This window comes from Tursiops truncatus, chromosome 9 (genome assembly GCF_011762595.2).
Source record: "Tursiops truncatus isolate mTurTru1 chromosome 9, mTurTru1.mat.Y, whole genome shotgun sequence".
Lineage (NCBI taxonomy): Eukaryota > Metazoa > Chordata > Mammalia > Artiodactyla > Delphinidae > Tursiops > Tursiops truncatus.
This window is the reverse complement of record NC_047042.1, coordinates 225,794-244,613: the sequence shown is the minus strand read 5'-3', so window position 1 is coordinate 244,613 and position 18,820 is coordinate 225,794. Positions and strand designations below refer to the sequence as shown.

At 45.5% G+C, this 18,820-nt stretch overlaps 2 long non-coding RNA genes across 35 annotated transcripts in view; one reads left to right on the top strand and one right to left on the bottom strand.

The window, feature by feature from the left end:
- Positions 1-5,394: 5,394 nt before the first annotated feature.
- Positions 5,395-18,820, top strand: part of LOC117313549 (uncharacterized) — a 73,919-nt gene continuing 60,493 nt past the window's right edge. For 23 of the 30 annotated variants that reach the window (XR_012333789.1, XR_012333797.1, XR_012333807.1 and 20 more), the window contains exons 1-2: positions 5,395-5,555; positions 6,339-6,438. This is a non-coding gene — a long non-coding RNA (uncharacterized lncRNA). Of the gene's footprint in view, positions 5,556-6,338; positions 6,439-10,384; positions 10,829-17,180; positions 17,334-18,820 lie in introns of those variants that run through there. The other 7 variants (XR_012333799.1, XR_012333808.1, XR_012333784.1 and 4 more) reach the window with 5 other exon arrangements.
- LOC141279493 (uncharacterized) overlaps positions 5,857-18,820 on the bottom strand; it is a 30,046-nt gene continuing 17,082 nt past the window's right edge. For 2 of the 5 annotated variants that reach the window (XR_012333777.1, XR_012333781.1), the window contains 4 exons: positions 8,079-8,297; positions 7,107-7,174; positions 6,285-6,380; positions 5,857-5,957 (listed from right to left, as the gene is read on the bottom strand). This is a non-coding gene — a long non-coding RNA (uncharacterized lncRNA). The remainder of the gene's footprint in view (positions 5,958-6,284; positions 6,381-7,106; positions 7,175-8,078; positions 8,298-18,820) is intronic. The other 3 variants (XR_012333780.1, XR_012333779.1, XR_012333778.1) reach the window with 3 other exon arrangements.

The following is an 18,820-nucleotide window of genomic DNA, read 5'->3' as shown; positions in this document are numbered from 1 at the left end:
GAAAACAAACGATCATTTCCTTTCCTAGATCTTCACACCCTTCCTCTGCTAGCTACTTTCTCTCAGCTTATAAACATCCTCAAATATACCCACTTAAAAAACTCTCAGACCTATGACTCTTTGGATATTCTTGTGGATAACTTAAGTCTCTCCCATGCCTTCAAACACCTGTCCTTCCAGAAAGCCCAGATCTGTATCTTGGGCCCAGACCTGGCCCCTCTACCAGGCCCCTCTAAAGCACTGAAGATCAAGTAAGATCCTCTCCCCACCTCCAATCCCTCGCTACTGTGCTCTGTATCTCACAAAAAGATGCAGCTGTAAACTGTCACCCACACTTGCTGCCCTCCCTTTTCTAACTGGTCACCAGGCCTCACCCATTCTCTCTCAGATCTGCAAAATCCAGTCCCACCTTTTATAACTTAAGTGGGACCCTTTGATTACAATTCACGCTGCACCCAATCAACTGCCTTCCACATGGAGGTCCCAGTGAGCCTCTAAACCAGAATTCCATTTCACTGTTCTTTGGTGTTTCCCACAGCCTTCAGGATAAACATCCAAACTTCTGACATGACAAACAAGGCCCCTTTCTGTGGGGCCCCACTAGGTTTCCAGTATCAACTCTCATTGCTTTCCCAAACCCTGAGTTCCAGTCCTGTACCTGAGTTTTGCCATATTTTTTTATATTTCTCAAACTTTGACACACACTGCTCCCTCCTGCCACCCCAGGAGCTTCTACATATCCTTAGAAAGGATGGCGCCTCCTCCAAGAGCCTACCCTGAACTTTCCCTTCCAAGATTCTGTGCTCTGCAAAGGGGAAAGATGGCGGGGAGGGATACATTAGGAGTTTGGGAATAACATATACACATGACTATATATAAAATAGATAATCAACAAGGACCTACTGCATAGCACAGGGAACTCTACTCCATATCCTGTAACAAACTGTACGGGAAAAGAATCTGAAAAGGAATGGATATATGTATAACTGAATCACTTTGCTGTACACCTGAAACTAACACAATATTGTAAATCAACTATACTCCAATATAAAATAAAAATTAAATTAAAGAAAAAAGAGATTCTATGCTTTGTAGCACCAGAACTCACTTCTTCCAGAACACTGACTACTGTGCTTGTGTTTACTTGCCACCCAGTAGAAGGGGAGCTTACCTAGGGCAGAAGCGTCGTCTCCAGCAGCCCTTGGTTCTGACAACTCATTCAAGTACCAGGATACTTTACACACATAACCTGCTTAATTAATTCTAAGAACCCACAGAAAGAGTGGTTTTTAATGTCATTTTACAAGTGTGGGGATTGTAGCGCAGAAGAAACCTGCCCAGGCCACAGAGAGCATAAGCCCTGGAATTCAAACCCTAAGCTGCCTTCACACTGGTGCTCTTTCCACTATAGGATACTATTGAAAAAAATTTCTTTTTCCTGAGCCCTGTTTGAATGGAAAGGAAATGAAGCTGGGATATATCAATTTCCTAATCGCTTTGGTCTGTACCAGGCAAAGTCATTCAACACACCAGGTAACATCTGTGCAACCATTAACGACGCTCCAAACTGTGCTAAGTGTTCTACATTATAGTCTACAAGCATTAACAGAGTGAGACCTTGTAACCTCCACAGAGAGTGGGTCCTGTTAAGCCCATGCTACAGATGAGAACACTGAGACCTAGAAGCCTTAAAGCACTCGGCCGGGGTCACCGAGCTGGCAGGGGTCCTAAGCCGCACGCCCCGTCTAGTGCACGCACACCCGGGCACTGGGCACCGGTTCTAGTGCCCACCCTCCACCTTGCACCATCTAAAACCCCGCTTCTCAGCGCCCACATGAGGGCCCCTGGAAGCGGGAACTACAAACCTGTCTCGCCAAGCCGTGGCTGGAAGAAACTCTGGATACAGATCACGGGCAGAGGGTGCTCAAGAGCGGCGTCCAGTCAACCCCACGGAGGCGGTCGGCGTTGAAGTCCAGCAGCCCTCCCGCAGGGAAGCGCGACCGGCGGGCAGAGGCAGCGAGTCCTGCAGCGCACACAGCTCCTCACAGCGCCAGAAGTCGGCCACGCTGTCGCGGCGCAGCTTCACCGAGTGATCATGGCCGGAGCGTGGCCTCGGGGACGCTGGCTGCGGACACGATGCCCACAGCCGCCTGGCGGTCCGTGCTCGCCTCCCGGCCCCTCGGGCGCCCACCACCCGGCGGCTGTGGCGCCGCAGCGTGGGCAGGACCCACGTAGCAGGCGGAAGACGCAGAGCCACGGGCCCCAGCTACGCCAGCCCCCTCCATGCCACGACCCCGTGACCCCGCATCGCCGGCTGTTGGCGCCGGCCTCAACGCCCCGCGAGACGCGGCGCGGCGGTTTAAACTTCCGGGCGGGACCTTGGGGGCGGGGCTCGAGGACGTCAGCGCACGCCCTGTGCGCCAGCACGCAGCCCCGCCTCCCAAGGGGACCCGGCTTGAGGAGCAGTGGTGGAAGCTTCGAGACTAGGACGGCGCGAAAGGTAGGCGGTGTGGAGAATTTGGGGTTTCGAAAACGCGTTTGCTGACTGATCCAAACAAAAGTGAGACATGATTGTATCAGCGCATTTTAAAAGTAAACTCCCACTAAGTGTCTGTGCTCGCGCCGCCCAGGAGAGAGTGTGCACTTCGTGAGGGACACAGGAAAGGCTGAGTGAACGTTTGCCTGTGGTCCGTTACCTGGTGCGCGGGTGTGTGAATTTCTGCGGAGAGCCCTTAATTTCTGTAGTTTCTGCTGACTTGACACGGTGGTTGGCAAACGGTGACGTGTTCCGTGCATTCAGGACATGATCGTGGTTACTAATAATCACTTTGTTTATTTATTTGTACTGACAACTCCGAGAATTTACTACTGAATATCCACTTTACAGAGGAGAAACTGAGGCGTAGGAAGTGAAGTGACTGAGTGAGAGGAAGGACTCAGACGATTGGTGTCAGTAAATTAACCCTGCAAGGAGGCCGTTAGACAGCAGTGGCTCTAGTGATGCGGCTGCTTACGTAAACCAACCAAAATCTAAGCCTGTCAACGCCTCAGGGTGACGAAAACCGCTGAGGACAACCAGTCACAAACCACCAACTAGGCGTTAAAGCCATAGCAAATCAGTCATTTCCTTGCTCTGCTTCTGCCCTTTTAAAATAAACATCTCTGCAGCTCCTGTGGCTGGAGTGCTCCTCACCTCTTCCGCTTTGTGGTGCCTGAATTGAATCTATTTTTGCTCACATAAAGTGTTAAAACTTTAAATATGCCTCAGTTTGTCTTCTAAGATTGGCCATAGAAGTTGGATTTGTGTCCAGTTTCTAGAACAGTGGTCGTCCTCTGGTCAGGCCTTAGGCGTTACGTGTACAACGTTGCTTTTCTACCACCACCTTCTGGATGCCTCCACCCACTACCAGCTCCCACGCATCAGATCCCTTAGATGTGGTCAGCAGTGGCTTTTACATGCAACGTGCTCACATTATAACATCGCAGACACTCCTGTGTCCTCCAGCCAGTGTGTGAAGTGAAACATTACCATTCCTGTTGGAGAGTCCCTGGTGTGACCACTTTCCCAAACACAGCCACTCCCCAGCTGACCCTGGACTGTTTTTTTCATTGGGGTCTGTTTTTCTTCAGATGATTTTCTAGTAATTTATACAAATATGTGAATCTGGATAAACTAATATATTTTACTCTCAATTTCAGGTTGCATCCTTTGCTCTCCAGCAATCATTGGAGTGCTGTTTTCAATATGTCCACGCAGGGATTCAAAATAACAAAAATGCTTTTGAAAAATAATGTCGTAGGTTGACAGAGTGGTTTATAAATTATAGCATACACTTATGCACTTAATTCTTCCTCACAACCCTGCTTATCATGGCTGGAATTGCTGCTACCCCTGTGGGGTCAGCTGTGGGCTGGCTGTAGCCGGGCCGGGGGACTGACGGGGCCACATGCCTCTTATGTCCCAGCTAGTAACTGGGGCTTGTGCTCATGGGGGTAGCAGGGCTCCGAGAGGGAGAGTAGAAGCATCGTGGGACACCATCGTGTCTGCTGCCTTCTATTGGCCATGGAAAGTCACCTAATTTTAAGGGTGGGGAAATCAACTCTGCCTCTTGATGGGAGAAGTTGGAATGTTACATTACAAAGAGTGAGGACACAAGGAGTCAACCTGGAGCCATTTTTGCAATTTGGGATGGCGCTTGTTGCCTTCCTCGAGGAGGACGTCCAAAACCATTTTTCAAACATCTCAGGTTCCTATAAATCTCCACCTCTGGTTTGGTGACCCATAAAAATTCCCAGTCAGTTTTGGTGAGGGGACACTTGGTGACAGTGTTGTCTTTCGAAATGAGTAGTTCCGTTACCGACATTACATTGCTCCCCATACATTATTTATAAGGTTTCCCTGTTTGTATGTATTGTACAGGCCTCTTTTTTTTCTTTCACACACCCTAGAGATGTCATAGAGGCAGTAAATGTGTCCAACTTTTTGAGAAATTGGATCAAGTCTTACCTGTATGGAATGCTGTCATACGATGTCAATTCCCACTACAGTACCTTTCATCTGACACACTTAGGGTCTGTAAACAGATTAAAAGTAGTAAAAGACATGGAGCGAGAGAATTTTCATTATCTTGTGCTCTGAAATCTTGGATTTTCATTGGGCCTGAAAATGTATTTTTTTTAGTAGGGACATAGAAGCCTCTAGCGGTATTCTTAACAAAGCAAGGTGAGTTATAAGCAATCATCTGATGGAGGGTAAATGAACCACACTCCAGTTGAACAAAAATACAATATAAAAGTCTTACCATGGAAGAAAATCTTTATGATCTTTTAAAAAAAAAAGCTTCAAGAAACATAAAGACATGACACCATATTCAGTTTAAAGTCAGTGACTTGTAAGCAAGGCAAAGCAAAGACAGTCTGATTAAGGCCGTCGCATTGTTCTGGCATGTTTTAGGTCTCACCCATTTCTGTGGCCTTTTAGAACCTAAGCTTCTAGGGCACAGAGAACTTCATCTTGACGTAGGGCTGAGCAAATGCACGGAGCATCTCTCAATAAGTAGGCATTAAATTCTTAGTCCAGAAGGGGCCTCGAGATGCCCTCTCTTTACTCCTTGGTAGAACTGTTTTAACCATCTCCCGAAAACAGATTTTTTTCTTTCAATCTCAAAATTCAGAGATTCCACAATCAGACGTTACTTCTCATATTGCCTTGTGGTCTGCTGTGGGCATCTGTCGAATGGTGTGAACTCTGCGTGGGGAGCCTGGCCTACCCTCCAGGCCCACGGTTTGGGCTGCGGTGGTGCCATGCTGTGCTCAGGGGCCTTCTTTTTTGGAAGTCTGGGCTCCAGTGAGCCTTGGTCATGTTCTCTTATGGAACCTTGGGTGCTAGACCACTCTGACCCTCAGTCTCATTTGCAGGTTCTGGGGAGGATTAAATGAGCTCATGGGATATCCAGGTGACTGAGGCAGAGTCGGCTCGGGATGAATCTTTGCTTCGTTTTCATTAGCTGCGGAGAAGACGATGACAGCTTGGTGCCTCTCCAACTTTAATATGGGTATGCCTCTCTTGAGGATCTTGTTAAATGCAGGCTGGTATTCAGTAGTTCTGGGTGGGGCCTGGATTCTGTGCTTCTAACAAGCTCCTAGGTGACGGTGACGCTGAGGGCAAGGGTTTGGCACCTGTGTTTCTCCCTTTCCGGAAGAGCAGGATGTCTGCCCCACCCCCACCCCGAGAGGAGAAAACATCCGCAATGTGACTACTAGGAACCAGCTTCCCTCACATGCAAGGGTCCTGTACCACTGCTCCCAACCATTCTGTCTGAGGCGCAGCAAGCCAAAACACTGAAATGCTGAGGTTTGCAGCAAAGAGGAGGTTTATTCACAGGGCAGCCAAGCGAGGACGTGACGTGACAATAGGTCTCAAATCCGCCTCCCCAAAGGCAAGGGGCTTTGGGTATCTGTGGGATAAAGAATAAAGAAGCAGGGCAGTATGAGGCATGGGGAGCATGAGGAAAGGTGATTGGAAAAACGTGTGCTCATCATTGTTCTGAGCTGGCCTAACTAGGCTACAGGCCTCAGCACATTCTCAGGCTGGAGTTTTCGGCCCTCTGATGGCAGGAGGTCAAAAGGCACTTGCCCAGGTGGAAGATCGGTGGTCCTCTCCACTCTAAACCAGCTCAGCCTAACCAGGCACAGCTGATTCCAAGTTCCTGGACGATCACGGGGCAAACATCTTATTGCTTCTGCTACATGCTACTTGGAGGACGTGCAGGTGTTCAAGCTACCTTGATGAGTGAAGACGGGATTTGACTAATCATGACACCTTGTTTCACCTCCAGGCGAGCAGAAGAGAGCTGTAGGCTGAGTCTGGCTCCTGGCACCTGGAATTGGAGGCAGGTGGTTTAAAAACGGGCTCTCCCACCCTCTGTGTGATATCAGGTAGATAGACTATTGAACCTTCCTGTGCCTGTTTCTCCACAAGCAGCACGGGGACACTCAGAGTCCCTCTCTTGGGGGCTGTTATGGGGCTTCAGTGAGATATAGATGCATGCACAGGCACACGGGAGACACCCAGTGTGTGTTCCCTTCGTGCTTATTTTTATTAGGACACCAGTATTGTTAGAAGATTTCTGGTTTGGACAACAAATTAGATAGGTGGTCATTGCTATAGTTTATGCGAGAGCAATTCACATTGCCATTTGCAAAAAAGTAGTTGGTTGTCCAATGGGGATGATTATAAACATCCATTTAACATGAGCTACTGAACAGATAGTTCACACAGTAAGTACTTTATTTAAAATCAATTCTCTTTGTTTTCTTAAGCAATTGTTAACCCCCAATTTCGTGAGTACTACCAAGTAAGTCACTTGAAAATCATCTAGAGCAATCTATTTCACTTAGCAAGCCTAAAGCTATAGTTCAACCATTTTATTTACTGTTCTATGACAAAAATTACTCTAAACAGCTATTCCCTGGATAAGTAATCAGCTAAAGCTAGTTTGACTGACTAAATCGATTTACTGAGTTAATAAGCCAGTTGTTTTAGAATAGGTCGAATGCATATTTCTCATCCATTCTGCATTAAAGTGTTTCCCATTCGTACATACCCACATTCCTACTTCTGTGCTGTAGGGCTTGGCTGAACTACACCTGCCTTCAGTGAAACTTTTCTCTCCTGCACAATTGGAGATAATTTTAGTCTCCTCGTGACTCCCACGGGGTTACCTCTGTTGTGACACTTGACTCTTTGGTGGCATATTTTATTTGAAAAAGCCTTCCGTTACTCCGGGCACGTCAAACGGTAAATGCTTTCTCTTCGTAAACCTGCATAACAATTTTCTGAACTCTTCTGCTCTGGGCAAGATTCATCAGTACACCAGGCAAACATAGTGAAAGAGGAGACAGTACTTGTGTTGTATTCAATTGGGTCTTGATACCTAAGTGTGACTCTTAACCAAGGATTATGCAGTAGTTAAGGACACAGATTCAAGTTGTTTAGGGTGTGTCCTAAAGTGTCGGTGGCAGAATTTAAGTCTCTACTCTGGAAATTGTAGACCTGAGACAAACTACTTCCCTAAACGTCATTTCCTACATCTGACAAAGATAATAGTATCTACCTTGTAGTAGACTGAATAATACCATTGCCCCCAAATGTCCACATTCTACTCTCCAGAACCTGTGAATGTCACCTTAAATGGCAGAAGGCACTTTGCCAGTGGGATGAAAGTAATGGTTCTCAGATGGGAAGATTCTCCTGGACTACCTGGATGGGCCCAAATATAACCACTGGTGTTCTCGTAAGAGAGAGGCAGAGGGAATTTGTACTCCAAAGAGAATGTGATGACGAAGTTGGGGTTGCATTGATGTGGCCAGAAGTGAAGGAATGCTGGCAAGGAAACAGATTCTCGCTTAGAGCCTCTAGAAGGAGGATGGATGGCCCTGTCGACTTCTGGTTTCAGCCCAGGGAAACTGGTTTTGGACCTCTGTCTTCCAGAACCATAAGAAAATAAGTGGGTTTTGTTAGAAGCAAGCACATTTGTAGTCATTTGTTACAGCAGCCATAGGGAACTGATGCCTACCTCATAGGAAGTATTTCTCCAATTAAAATGTGTGACTGGAAACACGCTTAGTGGCATGTGTGACACACACTAGTTATGCTACCGTAGGTCGTTCTTGGAAACTGAAGCCTTGGTTTTGAGAGATCATCAAAACCAGTACAATGGTTGCCATGTTTCTCCTTGTTCAGCCTGGTGACCAACCCGGTAGAGAGAGCTCCATCCTTTCCCACAGGACCCCACCTGTGGGTACGTAGAGGGAAGTGGTTATGTCTCCCTTAAGGCACCTTTTTCTTTTCCTTTCTACTTTTGTCTTCATTAATCTTCATCCAACTGACCTTTCTAAATTTTACAGAAAACAAAACCATTTCTCCATGGATTCAGATACTACCCCAAGTTAATATTCCAACCAAGTTCTTGTTCTTCCGGGTCTCATCACCAGAAATTTCTGAGCCTAACTCTACTCTAGTTTCTAGGATCACTCATTTTCTCATTTCTCCCTTCTCCTTTTAGTTCAGAGTCTTGTCAATTTAGTTCCTTCCCTAACCACAACTTACAGTACGGTGACACAGCAAAGTGATGAAAGTCTAGACGGTCTGGTTTTAATCCCGGGTTTTGCCACCTACTTACTGTGTGGCATTAGGCAAGCTCTTCAACGTCTCTGGGCCTCAGTTTCCCCCAGAAAAGTGAACATTATGAATATTCCCTACCTCTAGGGTTGCCATTATGAGGAATAAGTGAGTTAATATTTGGTAAGCCCTTAGAATAGTACTTGTTATAGTCTAAGCACTACAGTTGTGCTTGTTAATAATAATAAATGAAATTCCAAGCGTATAACTTACTCAACTTTCTGTCATAACTTTGAAGTGTTGGTCTGTCTGTTGGCTCACGTTGCAGGTAAATGAGTCGAGGCATGGGCTGAGGCATTGCTATCACTGGGTGGTGTGTTCCCAGAACTTGGAACAGCGGTGTGAAATGGGTAGTGGTTCTATTGGAGACAGGGCAGACTGGAAAATGACAGCCTGGGAAGGAGGTGTGGTGTCCATAGCTTTGGTGTTAGAGGTGCTGCCTGCTGAAGCACCAGTGCCGGCCTAAGCCGTAAATGGGGTGCTGGGGTAAAGAGGAGCAGGATGGAAGATGACAGCGTGGGAAGGAGGTGTGGTGTCCATAGGTTCGGGGTCTGAGGTGCTGACTGCTGAGGCACCGATGCCCACCAAAGGCGTAAATGGGTTGCTGGAGAAAACAGGAGCATAATAGAAGATGACAGCGTGTGAAGGAGGTGTGGTGTCCATAGGTTCGGGGTCTGATGTGCTTCCTGCTGAAGCACCGATGCCCGCCAGGGCCGTAAATGGGGTGCTGGGGAAAACAGGAGCAGAATGGAAGATGACAGCGTGTGAAGGAGGTGTGGTGTCCATAGGTTCGGGGTCTGAGGTGCTGACTGCTGAGGCACCGATGCCCACCAAAGGCGTAAATGGGTTGCTGGAGAAAACAGGAGCAGAATAGAAGATGACAGCGTGTGAAGGAGGTGTGGTGTCCATAGGTTCGGGGTCTGATGTGCTTCCTGCTGAAGCACCGATGCCCGCCAGGGCCGTAAATGGGGTGCTGGGGAAAACAGGAGCAGAATGGAAGATGACAGCGTGTGAAGGAGGTGTGGTGTCCATAGGTTCGGGGTCTGACGTGCTTCCTGCTGAAGCACCGATGCCCGCCAGGGCCGTAAATGGGGTGCTGGGGAAAACAGGAGCAGAATGGAAGAGGACAGCGTGTGAAGGAGGTGTGGTGTCCATAGCTTCCATATTAGAGGTACTGCCTGCCTGATCTGAGAGCAGAGAGTGAAAGTGGGAGAGGCTCTTCCTAGATTCTAACTCCTCTGAATTTATAGCACTGGCTCTGCCTGGCTTTATGACATATCCATTGTACATGTCACAGAGAAGGAGCGGGCGGGGCAGGGGGTGAGGCAGGGGTCACATGCAAGCCCAGCTGCTGGCTTAACCCCGGCCCAAAGGCAAAGGGCGGGGCCCCTTCTGGACTTTCTAGTGGCTGGGACTTCTGGCTGTGGGTGGCAGGTGTTTGGCACCAGATGGGCCACCATGCGGAGACTGTTGGGGACTGTGGAAGCCTCCTCCAGAGCTCACCCTGCCTGGGGACTGGCTCTGCAGGCCCCTCAGCCCTGCGTATGTATCGGCCAGGCCTTCCCCACCACGGGGCCCAGAGGCCAGAGCCTGCTCAGACCTGAGGGCAGGAGGCAGCCAGAGCTTACCAGGGTGTGGGCCACCTCGTCCGGAGACCTGCCCAGCTCCTCTGCGAGACCTGGAGACAGGATCGCCTTCTCCAGGGCTGCTCAGCTGCCAGCATCACCATGAGCCAGGTGGCCAAGGTTTCTGAGCAGGAGATGCAGAGCCCTGATCCGACTGGATGCTGCAGCCCACGATGTCCCTTCCTGGCAGATAGGTTCTTTCTTCACTTCTTTTTTGCAATTTGGTAAAAGAACATTTAAACCTTGGCCTGTCCTTCAGGGTATATAGATGGTAGTGGCTTAGCCGGGATTCGATCCAAGCCTGTGTGATTCCAGAGCTTGTGCTCTGGACTGTGGTGCCTCCTTATCGTATATGCTTCATGTGTTACTTGTTTTTCTTTTTTTCTTGTAGTCCTTATGGTACTTAGCCCTAAGTGCCATACCTGTAACGAACAGCTACACTGCCCTGTAGGAGGTCTTCTTTTGTTCAACGCATGAATTGGTCATCCACCACACTGTGTTCTAATCTCAGAAGATACAGGTCAGGGACCACCAGTTGTCAGCATGGCACCATTCCATATTTCTAACTGAGGCTTGAAGCCCGTATTTTCCCTTTGTCTAGTTTGAAGGATCCAGATATGTAAAGATGATATTCTAGATAAATCATGGGTTATCCTGAAAGAAATTCACCAGTGAATTGTTCCGTATGGATTAGAAGCCAGCTTCTCTGGCCTTCCTGGAGTATATCCAGTAAGGCGTCTCATTCATATGTCTAGAAAGCAAATATATCATTTATTGCAACTTCAGCGTGGAGCGATGTATTGGTATAAAGTACGATCAACACAATTTGGTCATTGTGAGTATGACAGCTGGGTCCACTCTTTACTACACATATGTAACTCTAGGGATTCTTATGCCCAAGAGAGGAGACGTACTCTTGGCTGTCTAGGACAAGGGAAGCATGTGTTGTTATTCAGGAGCTGGAAGCTTCAGCATGACAGGTAGGAATTGAACAATCCTGGTCTACACATCACTTGACCTTGCTTAAAACTTGTTTCTTTGGCTTGCTTCATTGGAGTGTTTTCTCCCTCCTGGGGCTGACATTGTCTGTTATGTATCACTCATGTGACATGCAGAAGTTTCAGAACCCAAAATCATATAGATCAGTAAAAATGTGTGTGTGTGTATATATGTATATATATATATATATATATATATATATATATATATATATAAAACTATTGAAACTCACACTGGGCATAATTCATATATTCCAAAATCAGTTTGACCCTCTGCTCATGAGATTCTTTTTATGGTATGTCCCAGCAAATCTGGGCTTCCATCCCCAATAAATTTTGGGGTTGGAGGACACAAAAGCTTTTGCTCAGACCTAAATTCTGTCTGAAAACAAGGGAAATATTATAAGCCCTTTGTAACCTCTCCAAGAGCAGAAATGATTTACAGCTGTGGCATTGAACCATAATTCCTCGATCTCATTTGAGAAGAGTTCAGTTAGAAACAGTGTCTTGATTTTTGTTTCTTTTGTTTCTTCCCTGTTTTCTTGTCTTGCTTACCAACAATCCATTGTAATTCATGAGTTAGTATGGCAGCAGGCTGAGTGTTCCCTGGAGCTCATTAAATGAAGTGTTTTTCCTAAAATGACGTTTGTCTCCTTGTTTTCAGCCCCTCTTCTTTCCTCTGCCCTTGACTATAACCAGAGCTCAGCAAAAGCTGAGTGACTTTGTGCAGACCTTACTTAGGCTCAGCCTTTTTTTCTTCATTATTTTATTCATGGCTCCTCCATTTCATTGCTTGCCTTCTCGAAATGTGTTGAAATCTTTCTGTGGTTGATGACTTCCAAAGTATCTTGGCTTTTATTGGTTGATTACTTTTGGTATTTCTACAGTTTTATTTAGATATGGTTTCAGGAGGAACAGAAAGTAAATATATTTCCTAGTCTGCCATCTTGAGCTGAAAATCCCTGTGGATTTTAGCATCCAATGTTCCCATGGGAAAACACCCAACCATGGCCTTAATAGATGTAACACTCAAGATTTCAGCTTTTCTTGAGCAATCACTCAGGATTTCATATGTGGTCATTTCTAATGGGGAAATAATAACTATCTCATGACGTTGATTGGAGGATTAAATTAGATAATGAACATGAAAATGCTTTGTAAGATTTAAAAATCAGTAAAAATGTTTTTTGTTATTATTTGATTTGTTGCTATTTCAACTTCACTTGACAGTTGTTTATGACCTTGCCTATGTGAGAAAATGTCCTCTGGGTTATTTTTCTGAAAGCCAGAATGTATTTTTCAATAGCTCAATGGAACTGGTTAAGGTTCACTTGTGAAGGTTAAGGGTGAAGGGGTAAATGTTTCTTGACACCTATCACTTTACAGTGTTTTCAGGAACTAACTGACTCGTGTATTCCTCTTCCAAATTTGGTTGAGGACCTCCTACCAGCCACATGCTTTACGTCAGGTGTTGGAAAGCATTTTCTGGATTTTAAATATCTTAGGCTTTGTGGGCCATATACAGTTTCTGTAGCTTCTCCTCCTCTTTCCTCTTCAACAAGCTTTCTAAACGTGAGAACCATTATTAGCTCACAGTCCCACAGATCCAGGCTGAGAGCCTGATTTGATTCGTGGCCATTATTTGCCAATTGCTGCTCTGCGTCTTCACTGAGGAGGGGGACCATGTTTGAGTAATCATTTCTTTGAATCAACTGTTGGTCTTCTGGGGCTTGTCCTTGCTCTCCTACAGTCTCTAATCAGCGTGGCATCCAGAGAGATCTTGTTAAAACATAAGTCAGATCATGTCACTCAAATTTCTTCAGTGGCTTCTTCACAGAAAATGCAAAGTCCTCAGAGTGCCTCCACAGACCTAGAAATCTGGGCCTCTGTTTCCTCTCTGACTGTTTCGTTCTCCTCTCCAATTTGCTCGCTCTGTTTGCCACACGCTGACATCCTTTCTGCTCCTTGGATACTCCAAACCTACTCTTGCCTCATTGACTTTCTGCCGCACGCCAGCCGCAGAAAGAGGATTTCACCGCCCAGGGTCAGAAGGGAAGGGGTGAGGACCTGAAGTAGCACTGACGAATGGGGTCAGAAGCCCATGGGGTCAGAAGGCTGCAATGAGAAGCCTACTCACCGCAACAAAGAATAGACCCCCGCTCGCCGAAACTAGAGAAAGCTCGCATGCAGCAATGAAGACCCAATGCAGCCAAAAATAAATAAATAAAACATAAAGTATAGAATCTTAAAAAAGCAACAAAAAAATCGATAAAGAATATTACGAGAATAGAATCACAGGCCAGTTTCTCCTTTGAACATGCATGCAAAATGTGTAAAGAGAAGCACAAACTGTATCCATGGTATGTAAAACAATCATATATCAGAATCAAAGTAGCTTTATTCTGGCAACGCAAGGTTGCTTTAATGTCCAAACATGAAACTGATCCCAGGAATGAATTAGAGTGGGGAAAGAAGTCATTTACAACTGAAATCTTGGGACTTCCCTGGTGGTCCAGTATTTAGAACATGACGCTTTCACTGCTGGGGCCCTGGGGTCCAATCCCAGGTCAGGGAACTAAGATCCTGCAAGACATGAGGCAGGGCCCCGAAAAAAACCAAAAAAAAAGGAAAGAAAGAAGTCTTAACCAGGAGAAGCACAAGATCGAATAAACATAACAGATAACACCTTATGAAAAGTAGGTGAAGATTATGGAATATTCTAAAATTTAAAACAAAAAGAAAGTTTTAAAGATTCAAAAGGATGTGACAAATATTGTACATAGGCAAAAATGAAATGAAATAAAATATACAAATGATGGGAACCCAAAATTCCAGATGCCCAAGTCCTGTCTCTGAAGAGTCTCATTCAATGGGTTCAGGATTTCCTCTATATTTAAAAACCTACAGGTGATTCTGGTACGATTCACAGACACAATGTAAAGCTTCTCTTTTACAGGAAAGAATACCAGATTATTTTGTTATCTTACAGTTATACTAACAGGTTGTACTATTGACGGATAAGTCCGCTGTCAAAATGCACCCCCACTAGGGGTAAAAAAGGAACTAGTAGTCTCTACTGCTACTTGGTGGCAGCATGCATGTATTGCAAGGGCAATTATTGTAGCAATCCAAATTAGTGGAACATTTTAGAATTGGAAGACTACATACAGATCATCTAGTCAAGCTTCCAACTATTAAAGTTGTGAAAACTAAGGCCCATATAAATGACATGATTTATCTCCAAAGAGCATGAGTGAAAGTATGAAATAAAAAATATCTCTGAACTTTTAATTTAGTGCTGTTTTTATTAATCTCAAGTATTAGCTTAAACTTCAGTGTGACAGATTTGGGATTGAATTCTTGCTCACGTTTACTGGTTGCGTGCCTTTTAGTAAGTTACTAAAACACTTTTCTTAAAAATAGACGTATTTATTTATTTATCTTTGGCTGCTTAGGCTCTTCGTTGCTGTGTGCGGGCTTTCTCTAGTTGCGGTGAGCGGGGGCTACTCTTTGTTGCAGTACGTGGGCTTCTCATTGTGGTGGCTTCTCGTTGTTGCTGAGCACGGGGTCTAGGTGCGTGGGCGTCAGTAGCTGTGGTTCACGGGCTCTAGCACGCAGGCTCAGTAGTTGTGGCACATGGTCTTAGTTGCTCCGTGGCATGTGGGATCTTCCCGGACCAGGGCTCAAACGTGTGTCCCGTGCACTGGCAGGTGGACCCTTAACCACCGCGCCAACAGGGAAGCCCTACTAATACACTTTTAACTTTGCTTTTCACGTATGTAAAACGGTGAGCCTTGACTGATATAGAATATGAGATAACCTAGCACTGTTCTTCACACATATATGTAGTTAAAATTTTTTGGCTCTCATCCCACTTAAACAGCCTCTATCCCCTTGATAATGAATGTGTCTTTCAGCTAGCAGAGCACCCCAGAGCTGACCACATTCTGGCAAGAGATATAGGATTCTTTTTCTTACTGGGGGTTCTTTATACCTGATATTTGAAGTGCACTTAAACATGAACAACTCTTGTTTATACTGTATTAATGGATTTGATGGATGAATTTTGGAAAGTAATATGCAGGAATTGAGCTGCCTTACTCTCAAGAAATATAATTCGATAGCGGTGGCTCGAACGATAAACAGTGTTTGGACAGGGAGTCCATATTGGATGTGAACTTCCTGTACTCCCATTCGTCTATTAAGAATAAATAGAATCCTTTCAAAATGTGTTCTAAAGGGCAGTTATTTCTTTCTGCCTCATTTAAGTTACCTGCAAGAAAAAGACAATCTCCTGCATCCTTGTTTAATGGGCTTTTAATGTAAAGCAGATAATTTTTTGCAACATTTCCCAAACTTTTCGTTATCCAATTGGCTGAGGCTTCTCAACGATTATCATTTCACAACAATATCTCCATCTTCAGCTTCTTTCAATGAATTGGCCTAATAGATGTGCCATTAAAACAGAGCTTCACTCTCAGCGTAGTTTTAATTTTGTATTCAAAGGGTATGAAGGATTCAGCCATAACAGTGCGTGGATTTCTGACACATGCTACATGATGGATGCAACTAAGTGAAAGGAGTCAGGCATGAAAGGCTACATACTGTATGGTTCCATTTACATGAAATGTCCAGCAGTGGCAAATCCATACACACAGAAAAGATTCTACATTAGTGGTTGCCAGGGGGTTGGAAGAGAGGGAAATAGGGAATGACTCCTTAAAATGGGTGTAGGTTTCCTCTTGGTTGATGAAATGTTTTGCAGCTCGGCAGTGGTGATAGTTGCACAACATTGTGACGGTAGTAAATTCCACTGAATGGTACAGTGAATTGTAAAATGATCCAAATGGTGGATGTTGTGTTATGTTCCTTTTACTACACTAAAAAGGAGAAAGAATTCGGGAAAGACTTAGAGTTTGGGAAACTAAGGTGAACTGGTCAAGAAAAAGACAGCTCTATTGTTCAGTTTTCTCTCAGCTCTCCCAGTGCATTAATCCTCAGCCAAAAGTAGGCTGAACTTGTAGATGATAGTCATTCAACACAGTCCAGGGAAAAGTAAATAAAATAAAACCCAACTCTTCTTCTTTAGCACATGTAGGAAAGGTTAACTTGCTGCTCAGCCACGTGGACGTTCATGAAGACGTTTCACTTTAGCTGTCCTCTACTTCAGTACTTTACTCACTTGAGCTCATTCACACATGTAGGCAACAGCATTCCTTACTTCGATGGAATCTGCAGCACTGGTTGTGATCGGTCTCATGGAAAGAAAAGGAAAGGTGGCGCGGAAGCCAAGGGAAGAGATTTTCAAGACAGAGACAAGACAGAGACGTTGTTTAAGATCTGACTCGGCTTGGCGGTCAGAAAGATAAGGATTGAGAAGTAGTGCCCTGGACTTGTCAACGGAGAAATCATTGGGGGCTTCAAGGAGATCAGTTTCACGAGAGTAGGGGGGCAGAAACCAGACCGCACTGTGGATGAGAGGGGAGAAATGGGGGGCAAGTCAAGAAATTGATGGCAAAGGGAAAGAAGGGAGGGGTGGATAGGAGGACAGGAGAATGGAATGGAGGAGAGCATTTCCTTGTGGCTCTTTAATATGGCTGGGAGGGGCCGACAGAGAAGGAGAGCGTGAAAATGTAGGAAGAGGGGCTGGCATCCCGAGCCCAAGGAGGACTGGCCCCTGTCTTCAGCTCCCACCAGCTGGATGTTCCCTCCCTCTAGCTTTCCACGTAGGCTGTGGAAGTTGCCCCTTGCCTCCTTGGATCAGCCGCCCTTGATTCGTTCGTCCTTTTCTTATTTCTCAGCACATCTGGGTCATACGTTATGTGAAGACAAACAAATCACCACTGATGCTTAATTTTCTTGAAAAATCCCCAGGCAGGTACCATTTTGGAGACCTACATATTGTGCCTCAGCAAGCCAAAGTAGCCCATTTTTCCTCTCTCATTGGGAGAGATTGCTGTTTCTTGGAGAACCTGATGAAGAGGGTGACTCGCACTTAGGAATAACGTTGCTTGAAAAGTGCAAAAGGTGAGGTAGTTTGGCTCTGAGGGGCCTCTGAGGCCTGAGACTTCCTGAGACTCACAGCTCCCATTTCCCTCTGACCCTGGGCTATGAGCTCATCAAATGAGATGGTAAATAAAGTCACTGACATGGTTTAAAGGATAATTCTGTTCTCTCTTGTTCACTCAGAGCAAATTGAATGGGATTTGCATACAACATATGGATGAAATATCCATACGATGGGGCTTGACCATATCCTCATGGTTCCCCTTCCCTTTTCTACATCTGGCCCCTTTAGCTCTGCAGACTTAACCCCACACCATCAGTCCACCCAGTCGGTCCGCTGAACGTCGCTTCCTCCTTCGCATCTGGTCGTTGTCGTCACCTTGTTCTCCACTACCGCCTCCTGCAGTAGCTGTTAGGTCCAGAGAGGTTGGTTCACTGTGAGCAAGTAACTGTCAACTCCATGGACAGGTGGAAGTGACTTGGCAGCCGGAATGCGCCCATCCTGAGTTCATTATACCCATGAGGGAAAAGGAGAATGGGGATGCAGCTGGTCTGCAGAGCCCCGGCAGTTCTGAGACACATGCTCCTGGATCCACACGTTGCTCCATACCCAGCCTTGCCTTTCTTTGTTCTCTCTCTTGACTCCATCCAGGTTTCTGCTCTCCTTGTCCCTTTGGGGAGGGAGGCCAGTACCAGCCCAGGTGTAGTCCCCCAAAGCTTCCTACTTCCAAGCGTTACGTAGGCTTGTATATCCACTTGCTTGGGTTGCCCTGGCATTCGTGCCAACAAGTTGAGTGGTTTATGCCCTAGGCTCTCTTTTCTGGCAAGAATGTGCCTAAAAATCTCCATCTCTGGTTTGGTGGCCCCTAAAAATTCCCAGTCAGTTTTGGTGAGGGGACACTTGGTGACAGTGTTGTCTTTCGAAATGAGTAGTACCGTTACCAACAATCCTTTGCTCCCCATACATTATTTATAAGGTTTCCCTGTTTGTATGTGCAAACTATTTGTGTGTATATTTGGAGAAATACATTGTACAGGCCTCTTTTTTATTTCTTCCACACACCCTAGAGATGTCATAGAGGCAGGAAATATGTCCAACTTTTTGAGAAATTGGAACAATCAAGACTTACCTGTATGGAATGCTGTTAATGATGTCAATTCCCGCGACAGTACCTTTCATCTGACACACTTAGGGACTGTTAACAGATTAAAAGCAGTAAAAGACGCGGATAGAGAGAATTTTCATTATCTTGTGCTCTGAAATCTTGGATTTTCATTGGTTTCAATGGGCCTGAAAATGTATTTTTTTAAGTAGGGACATAGAAGCCTCTAGCGGTATTCTTAACAAAGCAAGGTGAGTTATAAGCAATCATCTGATGGAGGGTAAATGTGCCACAGTCCAGTTTAAGAAAAATACAATATAAAAGTCTTACCATGGAAGAAAATCTTTATATGATCTTTTAAAAAAAAAAAGCTTCAAGAAACATAAAGACATGACACCATATTCC